Source organism: Caretta caretta, chromosome 9 (genome assembly GCF_965140235.1).
Source record: "Caretta caretta isolate rCarCar2 chromosome 9, rCarCar1.hap1, whole genome shotgun sequence".
Taxonomy (NCBI): domain Eukaryota; kingdom Metazoa; phylum Chordata; order Testudines; family Cheloniidae; genus Caretta; species Caretta caretta.
In genome coordinates this window covers 51,043,139-51,060,362 of record NC_134214.1, presented here as the reverse complement: position 1 = coordinate 51,060,362, position 17,224 = coordinate 51,043,139, and positions in this window count along the sequence as shown.

Here is a 17,224-nt window from a genome sequence, read left to right as displayed (position 1 = left end):
CATACAATTTCCATACCCAGATGTGGCCCTTGGGCCAAAAAATTTGCCCACCCCTGCACTAAAGGGTGAACATGCTGCCTTCTCAGCTGGGGCTGAGTGGTGGCCCTGCAGCAGCTGGGGAGATAGGTCGGCAGGGCACGGCTGCTGGAGAAGCTGCAGAGCCAGGGAGAGCAAGGGCCTTCAGCAATGGGCCAGCAGGGAGGATAACACAGGGTGAGTCTGGGAAGCAGAGAGGCATTGTGGGAAGCAGGGTGGGATTGGGATTGGCTGCTTCCAGCTGTTCACACAGGGCCCCTGGATCGGAGCCCAGAGGACGGGGCAGGCCTGGTGTCCCTTTCCAGCCCCAGCCCAGGGGGTAGGAGAGCCTGTAGAGCAAAGGGGTCTGAACCCCAAGAAGTCAGTGACTGTTGACCCTGTCTTAGGGTTACCAGACCACTGGACTTTTTACTGCCCCGAGGGGGAAAGACTATTAGCGATCTGGCTGGAGTCATAGTGAGGAGCTGCCAGACATAAGGCTAAACGGTGATTGGCTGAGCAAAGGGAAAACTGAGGCAGACTCAGCACTACACCTGCTTGACTGCGGGGCAGAGGCAGGTGAAAGCAGATGTATCCCCTCTCCCATTCAGTTCTCCAGCCTCCTGTTTGAAGGCAGGAGTTGGAACATGCCCATCCTCAGGCTGGACACCTTCAGCTGCCGTTTCATCTGCCACAATGAGGGGGTTGCCTCACTGAGGGTGCCTTGGCCAGCATCCGAGGTTGGTGCAAAGCCCCCATCCCACCCATTGCAGATGCTTGGCTGTTGGATAAGGCCCAGCCAATGCCAAGGCACTCCTTGACTTGCCCCATCAGACATGGTGTAACCATGCCTGAGTGGGTCATAACTGAGAATGCCAAATTCAGGACAAACTGCTGAGAAATAGGGCAAACACAACTCAAAATTGGTGGTTATTCTTTTATAAGATATACCAAACCAGCCACAAAAATAAACTCGTTTCACCACACTGGCTAACAAGAAAACATAAAGACAGTTTCCTTAGGCATTCCAGTTCTTATATCACCACCAAAAACACTGGATTCAGAGATGAGTGGTTCTTTACAACCCGTCTCATCAAATAATAGGTTCTTCTGATCCCAAAGGACCAGCCACACACCCAGGTCAATATATAACTTAGATCTTACCCAATAATCATGCTGATGACAATCCTTTAGTATCTAAAATCTAAAGGTTTATTTAGATAGAAAGAAAGAAAGAAAGAAAGAAAGAAAGAAAGAAAGAAAGAAAGAAAGAAAGAAAGAAAGGTGAGAGTTAAAATTGGTTAAAAGAATCAATTACATCCAGTAATGGCAAAGTTCTTGGTTCAGGCTTGTAGCAATGATGGTATAAACTGCTGGCTTAAGTCAAGTCTCTGGAGTACATCCACAGCTGTATAGGTCATTCAGTCCTTTGTTCAGAGCTTCAGTTTGTAGCAAAGTTCTTTCACAGGTAAGAAGCAGGATTGAAGACAAAATGGAGAAGATGCAGCTGCCTTTTATAGTCTCTTGCCATGCAGCCTGTGCGTCCTTTGTTTTAAACACAAGCTGCCCAGCACATGGCTTGGAAGCCTTAGAGTTCTCTCCATAGGCATGTCCCTGCATGCCTTGCTGAGTCACAAGGTGTATCTGCTTTCTCTCAATGGGTCAGTTGTATGGCTGATGGTCCTTAATGGGCCATCAAGAAGGCTAGGCAGTGCTGATGCCAAACTGTCTGGGGGTGTCACCCAGAAGCATAGCATAAGTTTGAAATACAGACATACATACATATCTCTAACTCATAATACAAAGGTAATACAAACATATAAACAAGATGATCATATCTGGAAAATTATAACATTTTTGCATATATCTTACATGGCATATCTGGCTGTGACCGGAGTCCCAGTGTGGGATAGCTATGGTTACTCAGTTACTGTGAACTGCAAAGAATGGGCCAGACAATCCCCAAAAAGCTGGTGGAGATTCCAATACTTATAACTTCACATACAAAAATGATACATGCATACAGATAGCATAATCATAACCAGCAAAACAACCTTTTCATAGACACCTCACTTGACAACCTTTGTACAATATTTGCTGCAAATATATAACAGTGGTTGCAACAATGATCTATATGGTCATATTTTAATCAGATAACATCACACATGGTGACGGGATGCAGCTGGAGACAGCTCTGCCCCTTGCCCCTGGAGGTGGTGCTGAAAGCCGCATGTCCTGAGCCACTCCATGCTAGTCCCCCTGGACCTCCTGCTGCCCCCAGCTATCGGATGCAGGCAATTGCTCTGCTGTAGATAAAGGCTTGAGAAGCAAGTCCATAAAGAAGGGGAGCTGTGTGGCATTGTGTCCAGTGCCTTTCGTGCTGGGCATGTGCTGTGGGAGCGATCTCCATCTGCTGCCCTCTTGGGCCATGGCAGAGCGTCATTTTCAACATCAAACCACCCATCAGCCCTTAACACTCCTGCCTCAGACTTCAATCCAGGCCTGTGAGGGCATGTATGTTGCTGCTCCCTGGCAACCTGCCCCCTTGGGTCTGCCATCTCGGCAGCCAGCACCAGCCTGGGCATCGGATCCACTCCAGCCCATGTGAATCCTTGTTAATAACTGCTTATGCCCCGGCTTCCCACTGGGCTTTGACCAAAGGGGGCTCCCTGCAGCGGTGGAACCTGGGTGTTTCTCCCCAACTCCCACACACACACACACAGCATGGTACAATCTATACAGCTGCCTCCCCCACTCTCCCAATGGCAGCTGCAGCCCCTTGAAAGGCATGTCTCCTGTGGTGAGGCACCATGGGCCTTTTGCCACAAATTCTTTCTGTTGGTCTCATGCTGCATCTTTAATAATCATCTTTGGCCTGGTGATTAGGTAAAATAATAATCCCCAGCCTCAAATAATGAACTTCCAGGGCTGCTTCTACTGCATGGAGGTTCCGTCAGGCCTCCTGGCTGCTGACGCTGCTAGTCGCAGATGTGGCCTTTCACCCCACTTTAGAAACAGGAATGACTCTGGGATGGAGCATCTGCCAAAGCAAGCCCTGTGCCCTCCATCCATCCCTGCCTCCGGGCCCAAGGTTGTGACTGTCGGTGACAGATTGCACAGCTCAGCTGCCTACTGCATGGCCGTTTGGGGTACTGCCCCGCTTAAAGGGAGGCTCAGCTGGTCATTGGCCCAGAAGCCTGTTACCTGCAGCATGTCATGGGACCCTCACGGTCTGTAACAAACCACAAACTAAACTGCAGACCCAGGACTGACACTGCCCTGCCTTCCCAGACCCAGCCAAGCGATCTGTGGACCCCACACTGCTCTGCACGAACTGTGGCTAGTTTCATCTGGGTGTTCGGATCTGACACTAGCTGAGTTTCACCTGGCTTTGGATTCAGTCACGGAAGCTCTGCACTGCTCCAAGTGAAATTGCTGCGGGCATCTAGCTGTGCAGCAGTGTGTAATTAACTCCCATGGAATTGAGGCAGGGAACTGAAGCTAATGCACCTGCTCCAGATGCGCTCCACACATCAGGCATCCAGACCAACTGCCCTCCCAGCATGCTTTGGTAAAATAATGGAAAAACTGGTGACTGCGAGGGTAGCAACACACGTATTGAGAACTTAATGGAGCAAAGTGGGTTCAGAAGAGATAGGAGCACGACTGACCACATTGTGCAGATAGCGACAGGAGCACGGAAAGCTGGAGAAGTAAAGAATACCTGATAGTAACCTTCCTGCACTTTGAAAAAACCTGCGCTATGTTTTGGAGAGAGGCATTTTTATATAAAGTGGCATCCGTGGTGTAGGAGACAGAGGAAATTAAAGACTTAGAGCTGGCTTATGTTTGACTAAGGAAATCTCTGTGTTGTAAGGCAGGGCCCCGACTAGCAAGTAGAAGGAAGGCCTAGAAAATAATGAGTTATGCGCCAGAAGAAAGGAAGCAGGGAGGACGTCTGGTTCAAAGGAGAACGAATGAAATAAGAGATGGTTTCTAAAAAAAAAGGTGTCTGACCAATAGTGGTGGCTGCAGATGGTTTTAAAAAAGACAAAAAGACTCTGTCTTAAAAAGCACCAGTGGGGCCCTTCCCACCTCACACAGCAGCATTCTCTCCAAAATCAGGGCCTGCGTGACCCCAGGGGCTAGAGAAAAGCTGTTGCTCAGCTGGAAAAGACAGGAAGGAAAGGCCTTCTTGGGCGGAGAGGAGGCTGTAAATGTGCTCTGGGTTAGGACTGAAAATAAGGGTGAACTGCTTCAAGTTGATTTTTAGCTGAAGTCAGTAATTGGCAACGACATCACTTGTTTGGCAGGAGCGGCGGGAGCGCCCTAAAAGTGGGGGAGACACCGGTGCTAGAACCATGGTCCCGCCTCCCCGAACTGGCCCTTCCCCCCCATTGTTCGCCTTGTCAGCTGGTAAAAAGTGGGAGGGCATAGCCCTCCCACTTTTAAGAGCGATGGAGCCATGGCCTCCTGGCCCCCTCTGTTCTGGTTCCCCTGTTGTTTGGTAAAGGATCGACAAAGTAAACTTTTAAGGGCTCACTGCTAATCCCTGCCTGAGAGGTAGGACACTCTGGGTTTAGCCCATTTGTAAGTATCTTGATGAAATGCTTATCAATGCTTTGTTCCTGTTTGGATGTAGTAAATTACTTATTAGTTCAGCTTTTTAGGCATGTTTAGAGTAATTGTATAAACACCATTTGGCCTTTGGATTTAATAAAGGGATTTCTGGTTAAACTGGTGCCGTGGTAAAACCCTGCATAAGTAATAATCATTCCAACATGAGGGTTTTATACGAAGAATGTACAGATGGAGAAGGGATTTCCTAAGCAAAAGAGTTATACAGGCCAGCTGGGGAAAGCCTTTTGCACCCTCTTTTGAGTCTATTCTGTGACCATACTCCAAGGGGAGTGTGATTAGCCCCACCCTTTTTGTCATTGTGATAAATGACCTTCCAAAGGAGACACATACAGGAATAGGCATCTCATGATTCGCTGATGACTGTGCCACATGGATGAAATGCAGAAACCTTCAAAGTTCCATCAAAAGCAACAAGGATACATTTCAGAGTACAGAACAGGGAAACAGATAGGGCTTCAAGTTCTCCACTGACAAAACTAAAGGAAAGTTCTTCACAGCACAGATGATTCAAAAGAGGTAAAATCTATCCATTTATCTACCAGACATACATATATGACCAGCAGATAAGTATAGCAAAAAAGGACAAATTCTTAGATGAGATATTTGATAATAAGTGCACCTGCAGGGAATCTTACTGAAAATATTATAGATAAGTGCAAAGGAAGAATCAAGTTGCGTAAAAGTATCTCTAGAACCTCCTGGGGAGTGGATAAGAAAAGAGTGATAATGCTATACAGAGCGTTAACCCGACCTATAACTGAGTATGGCTGCTAGGCCCTTAGGTCAGCATGGAAAACAAACCTGAGAAAACTAGACTGTATCGAAGCACAGGCATTGCGTATACCCTTCATCACTATGAAGGCTATGTGTGTACTGCAGATAGCAGCTAGAGAAATGTCTATCGCTCTTAGAATGAAGCTCCTAGAGTTCCCCTTTTGGCCCAGTGTACTAGGGAATATTGAAGATAACCCTAAGTTAATATACACCAACTGATGGGAATTAAGTGGAGGCCGGGCAGGACAAAAACTCAACATTCCTCATGTAAGTAGGGTAAAGAAGTGAATAAATCTCAATGAAAAGAAAGACTTAAAAGAAGCCGAAATCTATAGCTGTGGGAAAATACTCTTTCACTAGAACCCCTCTTTGCCTCCCCTCCCCGCCACCCTGCTCCAGAGAGAGACATGAAATTATAAATCAAATAAACAAAAGGAGAATAATGATAAATATACACAATATAAAAAACCAATATGTCTGTGATAAATTGGGATGCTTTTGCCAACTGTATACTCGTGGCTTCAAAGAGGAAGGAACAGATAGAGTGGGAACAGCTTTCTGAGTGCCCACATTCAGGCACTAACTAACTTTATGTCTGTCTTTATGACTGAGCGTACAGGAATATTGCTGGCACTAACTTGGGCCTTAGATGTGCAGCCAGCTGCCCTGGCCATCCTGTCCAATTCCTTATCAGGGTGGTAGGCACCATACAATGGCAAGTCTGACTGCAGAAATGATACGCGTAATGAAATATTACTGCTAACAACCGAATTGGCCCAGTTGGCTGGCATGTGACCATAGTAATAACATGGATTCCAGAGCATGTAGAGATAGCTGGCAACAAATTGGCAGACTAAGAGGCAAAAAATGCCATTAAGAACATACAGTACAAGCTGACCTAGAGATCCCCTTAAGCAAACTGGAATTGACTTAATCAAAAATGAGCTAAGGAAGATATGGGAAGAATGTGGGCACATGAAACGGAGGGGAAAAAATTCTGTAAAGTACGCCCAAGGGTTGAAAATAGTGATATGATCCAAGGCCTGGAGAGGAAGAGGGAAGTGACTCTGTTCAGAATTTTAACAGGTCATTGTCAATTTAATAATAATCTATTGCTAATAAACAAAGGTAAGGATTGGCTATGCAAAACATGTTTGGTCCAGGAAACAATAGATCATCTCTTGTGGAATTGTAAAGCCTGTCCTAGTGAAAGGAGATATTTATATAGAAAACACAGAAGCCTTGGAGTAATAAAATTTTCTTTGCAGCACCGGTCCAGAATACATTAAAACCTGCCAAGAATGACCACTCATCAGAGTTAGCAAAAGTGGTCACTTGTAAGAGATGGTCTCTCTTCAAAGGTTTGCAGACTTCAGAGCTGGGCAGCCAGAGAGCGGAGTCTACTAGACGAGCACCCAGTTCTGAAGGCAGCACCGTGACAAGCTGCAGTAGCGAAGTAAGGGTGGAAATACCATACCATGACACCCTTACTTCTGCACTGCTGCTGGCAGCAGTGCTGTCTTTAGAGCTGGGCACCCAGCAAGCAGCTGCTGCTTTCCAAGCATCCACCTCTGAAGGCAGAGCTGAGAGCAGCAGCTGCTGGCCAGGCACCCGGCTCTGAAGGGAGTAAGAAAATACGGTCAATGGTCACAGATGAGAGGCGGTTGCTCTTCAGAGTTTAATCACAGTCAAATGATAGGGGGAAAAGTTCCATGGCCTCTGCAAGTAGTCACTCCTGACAGGTGGTCTCTCTTCAGAGGTGGTCACTAAAGCATGTTTTACTGTACAAGTAAAAATGGGCCCCAATTTAAAAAGCTATTCTGCAGTTCTTTAAGAATACTGGGAAGGGTGACAGACTGTAAGTCATAACTACAGAGTCCAGTGAATGGTGGCCAGAGATTCAGGAAGTGAGTAACAGCACCACAAACCCACGAAGAAGATGTTGATGATGAAGAAGGGGGCTGCAGGGAGAGAGGTAGCAGGGAGTGGAGGCTGAGTGGGAGCAGAAAGTCTCCTGCATTGGGAGGAGGAAGCCTGCAAGACAGGATTAGAGCAAATTCCTGTGGCCGACCCTGACACAAGGCCAGGAACCAGACCTAGTCTGGGGAGGAGCCCTGGCAGGTGTTGTTTGTCACAAAAATCCCAGAAAGAAGCTGGGGAGAGGCCTGAAGAAAGGCTAATGGTAGGAGGGTGTCCAGGAAAGCAGCTGCAAAGTGTCTTATGGAACAGACCTTGGCTGCTTGTCCTAGAGTCCCTGGACTGGAATCTGGTGTAGTGGGAGGGCCTGGGTTTCGCTACTAGCAACTGCGAAGGTGGGATGAAGCCTCATGATATAAGGGGATATGGATATTTGAAAGCCCTGCCACAAGAGGGTGCAAAAAACACAGGGCCCAGAGTTAGGTCTGAAGACCTATTGTTTGTTGGACTTTCTGTTCCCCTGGAGGGGGAGGCACTAAAATGTGACTTGGCTGCAGGGCTGAGTCGTGAGAAGAGGTGGATCTACATGGGGCCGGAGCAACCAGCAGGGGGCACTAGAAAAGAAATAGCTGCTGTGCCACACACAGCCACTGTAGGATGCACCAGTCAACCCTCCTCCAGAGATGGTATACACAGGGCCCAGTCTGAGAGTGGGAGAATTGCAAAATTCCACTCTCAGACAGGTAAGGGCACAGGACCAGACACCTGAAGGGGTGAACACAGAGACCAGGAGGGGACAGAGGTGTGAGCCAACCCCATGACTGTGACCCTTAGCTTGGACAATTCACCTAGCAGAAATCTAGTGCCCCAGTGTGATGGGTTGGGTCACAGAAATCCCCTTGGGACTACCACCTGATGTGTTGAGACTACCTCTGAGCCCCATTTTCCCTAGCAGCTTGGGACTTCAGTACCCTGCCTTGTTGAGCCAGACACACTAGCCTGCTACAACACAGACCCAGGTCTGAACCACGTCCTCCAAAAGCTGCAGGCTTAACTGAAAACAGCTTAAGAAGTGCTCCTGTCTCCAGCACCCAGATACCCAGTTCCCAATGGGGTCCAAATCTCAAATAAATCCATTTTACTCTGTATAAAGCTTATACAGGGTAAACTCATAAATTGTCCGCCCTCTATAACACTGATAGAGAGAGATGCACAGCTGTTTGCTCCCCCCAGGAATTAATTGCTTACTCTGGGTTAATTAATAAAAATGATTTAATTAAATATAAAAAGTAGGATTTAAGTGGTTCCAAGTAGTAACAGACAGAACAAAGTAAATTACCAAGCAAAATAAAACAAAACCATGCAGGTCTAAGCCTAATACATTTAAGAAACTGAATACAGGTAAATCTCATGCTCAGGGATGTTCCAATAAGCTTCTTTCACAGACTAGACTCCTTTCTAGTCTGGGCCCAATCCCTGCTACAGTCCTTGTTCCAGCTCAGGTGGTAGCTAGGGGATTTCTCATGACTGTAGCCCCCTTTGTTCTGTTCTACCCCCTTTTATAGCTTTGGCACAAGGTGGGAACCTTTTGTCTCTCTGGGTCCCCACCCTTCCTTCTAAATGGAAAAGCACCAGGTTTAAGTTGGATTTCAGTACCAGGTGACATGGTCGCATGTCCTGTGGGACCCCAAGCCTTCATTCTTCCCAGCCTGACTCACAGGAAGGCTTGCAAGTAAACAGAGCCATCTGCAGTCAATTGTCCTGGTTGATGGGAGCCATCAAGATTCTAAACCACCATTAATGGCCCACACTTTGCATAACTACAATAGGACCTCAGGGTTACATTTCATATTCCTAGTTTCAGATACAAGAATGATACATTCATACAAATAGGATGAACACACTCAGTAGATTATAAGCTTTGTAATGATACCTTACAAGAGACCTTTTGCATGAAGCATATTCCAGTTACCTTATATTCACATGCATTAGCATATTTTCATAACATCCTATGGAGTGCAATGTCACACCCAGAACAAAGATTAGTTGCTTAAATTAATTTTGAAAGTGATTAAGATTTTGAATACCATACTAATGTCAGAATTTGCTTGTGACGCTGGCAGACCAGGGGCCAGTTCATGCCAAGGCTCTTAGGCCTCAATGAGCACTGACAAATGCATAGCTGGAGACCAGTCTGGTTCACCTGTGTGTTAGCGTTGTTAACTAGATGTTAAGTTGATAAGAACATGTTTAGTGTTTAGATCTTATGAGTAGCTTTTGTGCAACATCAAAGGACAAAGACTTTGTCGATTGACCACCCCATTCACATGAAGAGGAGACGGGCTCTGACGCTTGTCTGTCAGTTTGAACTCTGGGGGAAGTGAATAAAAATGCCTGAACAGAATAAACTTTATTGCTGTGCTGCTTGAACTCTGAGGGACAAAGGTTTCTAAGCATAAGCAAAGAGTTCTGAGTGTTTACCTTGGGTTAGCCCTAAAGGACATATAAAGCATGTGTATTATAGCAGCTGCTATCATCTTTCAGAACCTGAGACTGTATCTTATTTGTGTGTGGATCTTCACCTTCTTTAACCTTGTAAATAACTCAGTTCTTTTCCAAGTTAATTAATCTTTAGTTAGTTTATTATAGGATTGGCTACAAGTGTTTAGTTTGGTAAGAGATCTTGGGTGCAATTGACCTGCTGGGGTAAGCAACTTGCCCTTTCAGACTGGGAGTAACTTGAATATTGTTCTGATTCTTGGCGTAAGAGACCATGTATCACAAAGGTAGGCTTGCCTGGAGGGCAAGATAAATTGGAGTGTCCAAGGGGACTGTCTGTGACTCCATGTTAAGGCTGTTATAGTGCTTGAGTTCACATTTGTTACAGGGTTGGTGAAATTTAATTCTAGAACACACCACCAGTTTGGGGTTCATGCCCTGCTTTCTGACAGTCTCCCCTGACAGTGGCACTCAGGGTCTTGCGATGCTCCAGATAGTGGGATAATGCTCAACAGCTGTTTTAAAACAGATCATCGACTGAGTGCAAAGATGGAATTCACATTTAAACTGACCCCTTGTCACATCCCAATGGCCCCTCCCTCAGGGGGTCCCCTGGGAGAGGCAGATCAGCATCGTATATTGCTAACGCTGTTGCAAGCTTCGCAAGGCATTTTGGAAAGGGTCAAAGGTGTGAGTGTGGAATGGAAGATTCCTTTGCAGGCTGTGAGAGGCCAAAAGGGGAGGGAGGAAGACAGCAGAGAACAGGTTAACTCAATACTTCAGCTAGCTCAGTCCGAAGATAAGACACTGGCCCCAGTCCAAGGTCACGAAGCCCGACGAGAAGTAATCATATTCTGTAGCTGTATTCGTATCTTAGCCAACCCCAGCCAGCCATAAGAAAAGGAGAACTAAGCTGAGCAGGACTGCAGAGATTGCAAAAATGAACAAGATGGCAAAAGCCAGCAGAAGCGAGGGAAAACAAAGTTTTCCATCCCTGGAGCCGATGTGTTTTGGGAAAGCTGAGGAGGCCACAGAGACCCGGTTTGGACTGGTACAAAGAGCACGGGGAACAGAGGTTGCTGAACGAAACGCCCCCAAAAGAACCCAGGACTTAAAAAACCTTTTGAGAGCCAAGGCAAATCGGAGATCAACAGCGGACCGTGGACGACCTGTGCGCACAGGACAGAACTCCCGTCCACCCCTCCTCCTCTTCTTCTTACGTTACACCCAGGCCTGGCCAGCCTCAGGTAGTGCATGTGTGAGTATGAAAGTGGGTTAGGGCTTGGGGCACTAACGCTTTCTTCCTTCCTCTGAGTGATGGGGGAAGCGCCCCCCCCCAGCACTCTCCGCTGTTATTTTATTATTTTATCAATAAAGCTTTAAAATTTAGACACTAGGTGTGTTCCGTCATCTCCTCCCCTATGTGGCCTCAGCCTGATCACCTGATGCCTCAGGCAGATTGGTAACAGAAATCTGTCACACGCTCGCAGGGGCCTGTCAATGGGAAGAGGAGAATTTTCCTCAAATGCTGACATTCATCAGATGGATTGTTGGTAAACTAGGATGCTTTAAGAAAAGTGTGTTCAGCACCATCAGGAGTTCTGCTAATGCCCCTTTGCCGGATCAGAGAGAGGGATGCGTCAGTTTCAGGGTGTGCCTGCACTCCTGCTTTACCCATGTCCCAAGTCCCCTGCTGGGAAGGAAGAGCATGGATCTTTAGGGTCTGGAGGGTGGCAGCAGAGTGGGAGGACAGCGGAAAAGGGAGGAAAGGGGACAGCAGGGAGAAAAGGAGTATGGGCCATGGCAGTGAAGAAAGGGTGATGGGTTAGCAGTGGAGTGGGGGGATTTCACTCCTTCTACAGACCTTAAAAGTTTTATTGGCCTTCCTGTAAGACTTTGGAAGCTCACTGGGACTTCCACAACAAGGCTTGGGTGCTTCTGGGGGCCCCCTGCCCACTCCTCACACCAGTGTCACAGCAGGGTCCTTCTCAACCCCTCGCCGCTAGAAGCTGATCCCCATGAGTCTAGACAGTCCTATTGTGCTTAGATGCATGGCTGATGATCCAATGAGCTCATTCAGGAGGAACACATCTCCACAGGCTGGTGGGGTAGAGGGGTTGACCTGGTCCTGAAGAGCATCCGCCAGCTCTGTGCCACAAAGGCCCCTTGACAATGGATCCCCTGTTCTTTGCAAACAACGTTCGTCTCAGACCTGAAAAACTCACTATGTCAAATCCACCGCATTCAGGGAATGGCCCAGCAAGGGTAACAACTCAGGTCTCTACTGAACACTTGCAGCTTATGGATGTTCATAATCCTGGTGTGATGTGTGTATGGGTGATATTTAAGGTCTTTTAAGGAATAATGTAACTATATTGAAAATTATGCCCCAATGGTCTTAAGGTTAAAAGGGGTCATCAAGCAGTAATATTACTCGGTGACAGTCTATTCATGCAGAGGGCGTGGCCACCCCTCCCTGGTCAGCCAGCACTGTAATGCCAGGCTCAGTTGTCTGGCAATGCTCCATCCCAGAACCATCAATGAAAAACCATCAAAGACAACTGCAAACAATCAAAACCCTTGGAGGTCAAAAAGGAATATTACAACCAGGGTGACCAGATGTCCTGATTTTATCGGGACAGTCCTGATATTAGGTGCTTTGTCTTATATTTGCCTATTACCCTCTACCCACATCCCAATTCTTCACACTTTCTATCTGGTCACCCTAATTACAACAGACAGGGGTGGCCCTATAGATAAAGACAAAAGACTGCTTCAGTACAACTAGGTTTGGCAGGATTCGGTTTTAATCACTATCTGTCAGTAAAGGGCAGTTTCAGCTGACCCACTGAAATCAACGCAAAAAATGTCAATGGGTGACAGTGCACCTGCAGGGATCAGGCACACCGGCCCATGGCAGTGCAGGGAGCCCTCTGCAGCCCTGCTGTCACATGCCAGCCAACTGGGACCTCTCAGCAGCCAGGAATGGGGGAGCATCCCCAGACAGGAACTGTTCAGCAGTGGGGTGGCCTTTCCCCTGGCAAGGGGCTTGATCTCCTGCTTTCAGCCCTAGCTGGGGGTCTCTGCTCCACAGAGCCAGGGCCACAGCCTCCCCAACACCTTGTGCCCCATATCCTGAGCCCCTTGGTTGCACAGGGCCTGCAGCCCTGCTGTCAGCACTGCCCTAACCCCAACCCCACAGTGTAAAAATCAAAATAACTACAGAGAAAAAAAATCTTTAAATGAAAAATTGATAAAAAGTGTCAGATTTAGAAAAAAATAAAAATTGAATTCTGCCAAGCCCTCTGAATCTGTTCACTGAGGAGCCGTCACGTGGCGCAGGGGTGTTTCATGAAAGTTTGGATTCTGGTTCCTGAGAAGTCAGCCATCTTTGCAACAGATTGAACTGGGAGGCGGGGGCAGAGAACCTACTGTACTAGCTAGGAAAGGGATCTATTAATAAGTGTAGGCCCGAGTACTCAATCTTTGATGTTGTTTTATATTGTGACCAGTTGTTCCATCAATATCTCTTGTCTCTAATTGAATCTCCATTCTCTCTTAAATAAACCTTCTCTCGTTTTTAGGACTGTCGATTAATCGCAGTTAACTCACGCAATTATCTCAAAAAAATTAATTGCGATTAAAAAATTAATCACAATTAATCACAGTTTTAATGGCACTGTTAAACTATAGAATACCAATTGAAATGTATTAAATATTTTTGAATTTTTTCTGCATTTTCAAATATATTGATTTCAATTACAACACAGAATACGAAGTGTACAGTGCTCACTTTATATTATTATTTTTTATTACAAATATTTGCACTGAAAAAATGGTAAACAAAAGAAATACTATTTTTCAATTCACCTTGCACAAGTACTGTAGTGTGATTTCTTTATCATGAAAGCGCAACTTATGAATGTAGATTTTGTTTGTTACATAACTACATTCAAAAACAAAACAATGTAAAACTTTAGAGCCTACAAGTCCACTCAGTCCCACTTCTTGTTCAGCCAATCTCTAAGACAAACAAGTTTGTATTTACGGGAGATAATGCTGCCTGCTTCTTATTTACAATGTCACCTGAAAGTGAGAACAGGTGTTCGCATGGCACTTTTGTAGACGGCATTGCGTGCCAGATATAAAAATATTATTAAAGCTAAGGTTAAAAAATTATATAATACATAGGTTGAGAAAAGAGTGTCTGTACATCTGGGTATAGTGCTTAGATTATCCACAAATACAAAGTTTGTTTTCAAAGTCATAAGCTACATATAGTGCTTAATCAGCAATAACCCAAATTTGGGTGAATATATTTAAGAATACAATTTAGATATGAGCATCCAAGTATTTGAGTACATCACTCATGAAAAGTTATACAGAGAGTTGGTTGTGGAAAGCAAATATGTCAGAGTGAAGATTGTCCCTCAGTAATTGAGAATTAGGTTGGTTGTCCATTTTGAAAATACAATTCACAAGGAAAGTATTTCCGTTACCTTCCCAACTGTGCTTCTCATCGGCACTTCAGCTCATCGCTCCTGGTATTACTGATGTCTGGTGATGTGTTCTATGTAGATGTCCCTGGACCACCTGATGGCATCGAAGCATAAATTGCCGCATCAGCCAAGCGTAGTGCTAACCGATTCCGCATTCTCTCAACACTCACTTGTCACTGGGGTCCCATGTACCCAGGTCTCCAATGATCAGCACGTGTGTCTGAACCTGGTAACCCTTAGCTCTCAAAGTTTCGACCAGAGGGACGTATTTCTCCACCTTTTGAGCTTGGGCATCGCGGAAGGCCGGGGTCCTGTTCTCGAAGGGCACTGTGACATCCACCATCATGATCTTATTCTGGTCCTCGTTGGTGATGACGATGTCCGATCGCAGTTGGCTGTCGGTTCCAGGGATGGCAGAGTTCACAGCCACCTTCCCTACAGGTGACGGGATGGCTCTGACTAGGTGATCTTGGATGGCATTGTGTCGCAGCTGCCAGGCTCTGGAATGGGGCTTGCAGCAACACAGGACATGGGGTAGCGTCTCGTTGGCAAAGCTGCACTTCCTGCATCACTTGTCCAGATTTCCATGGTGGATGGCTCCGTTCAGCAGAACACAGTTGAGCCTGGCTCAGTGGATGAACCTCCAGTCAGCAAATCAGGTGAAGCTGAGCCCGGGGAGGAAGTGGTTGCTGGCAACCCACTTGCACGTCACCTTGAATGCCTTGTCCTGGTCCGGCTTCCGTTTCAGGTTTTCCACATATTGGCATCCTTCAGGGTCCTCTCCAGCATGGTTCTAACTCTCAGAGTGACAACTGTATGCTCTGCATCCTTTACCAATGGTACCAGGACTCCCAACTACTGGCATTCCTCGCACCACATCCAGCACCAGCCTACACACATCTCCAATGATCGAGTAGCACTGCGGGCATGAGTCCAGAGCGAAGCAAAGTCTCCTCCGTCTCTTCCAAATTCGCCTTCCAGTGAGCCACTCAGGTAGGTGGTGACATCTTGGTTGGAGGGGTCCTTGTGATTCGCTTCTTGATGACATCCTGCATAGCACTTTCACATTACACACTTCACCTCTCTACAAAGGTAAAAGGACTGTAAGCTGTCTAAAATCTTACCTGCCATATGGGGCCACAACAGTGGTACCCCTAACTCACCCAGCAATATCGTCACTCTATCCAGCTACACACTCAGCCCGGCAGAAGAGTCTGTCCTATCTCGGGGACTCTCTTTCTGCCCCGCCATCCCACAAACATGATACAGTTCTGAGGTGATCTGGAAGCCTACTTTTGCTGTCTCTGACTCAAAGAATACTTTCAAGATAACACTGAACAGCACACAAACACTGAACAAACACAGATACTCTCCCACCAACAGCACAAGAAGAAGAACTCCACATAGACTCCTCCTGAGGGTCGAAATGACAGCTTAGACCTATACATAGGATGCTTCCGCTGACGTGCACAGGCAGAAATTGTGGAAAAACAACATTGCTTGCCTCATAACCTAAGTCGTGCAGAACACAATGCCATCCACCATTTCAGAAACAACCCTGACATTATAATCAAAGAGGCTGATAAAGGAGGTGCTGTTGTCATCATGAACAGGTCTGACTACCAAAAGGAGACTGCCAGACAACTCTCCAATACCAAATTCTACAGGCCACTTTCCTCAGATCCCACTGAGGAATACGCTAAGAAACTGCACCATCTACTCAGGACACTCCCTACACTAACACAGGAACAAATCAACATACCCTTACAGCCCCGACCGGGGTTATTCTATCTACTACCCAAGATCCACAAACACGGAAATCCTGGATGCCCCATCATCTCGGGCATTGGCACTCTCACTGAAGGACTGTCTGGATATGTGGACTCTCTACTCAGACCCTACGCCACCAGCTATCTCCGTGACACCACTGATTTCCTGAGAAAACTACAATGCATTGGTGATCTTCCAGAAAACACCATCTTAGCCACCATGGATGTAGAGGCTCTCTACACAAACATTCCACACACAGATGGAATACAAGCTGTCAGGAACAGTATCCCTGATGATGCCACAGCACAACTGGTTGCTGAGCTCTGTGACTTTATCCTCAAGCACAATTATTTCAAATTTGGTGACAATATATACCTCCAGACCAGTGGCACTGCTATGGGCACCCGCATGGCCTCACAATATGCCAACATTTTTATGGCTGACCTGGAACAACGCTTCCTCAGCTCTCGTCCACTCACACCCCTTCTCTACCTACACTACATTGATGACATCTTCATCATCTGGACCCATGGAAAGGAAACCCTGGAAGAATTCCACCACCATTTCAATAGCTTCCACCCCACCATCAACCTCAGCCTGGACCAATCTACACAGGAGGTCCACTTCCTAGACACCACGGTGCAAATAAGTGATGGTCACATTAACACAACCCTATACTGAAAACCCACCGACCGCTGTGCCTACCTTCATACCTACAGCTTCCATCCCGGACACACCACACGATCCATTGTCTACAGCCAAGCGCTGAGGTACAACCGCATTTGCTCCAACCCCTCAGACAAAGACCAACACCTACAAGATCTTCACAAAGTATTCTCAAAACTACGATACCCACATGAGGAAATAAGGAAACATATCAACAGAGCCAGACGTGTACCCAGAAGCCTCCTGCTGAAAGACAAGCCCAAGAAAGAAACCAACAGAACTCCACTGGCCATCACATACAGTCCTCAGCTAAAACCTCTCAGGCGCATCATCAGTGATCTACAACCCATCCTGGACAACGATCCCTCACTTTCACAGGCCTTGGGAGGCAGGCCAGTCCTCGCTCACAGAAAACCCGCCAACCTGAAGCATATTCTCACCAG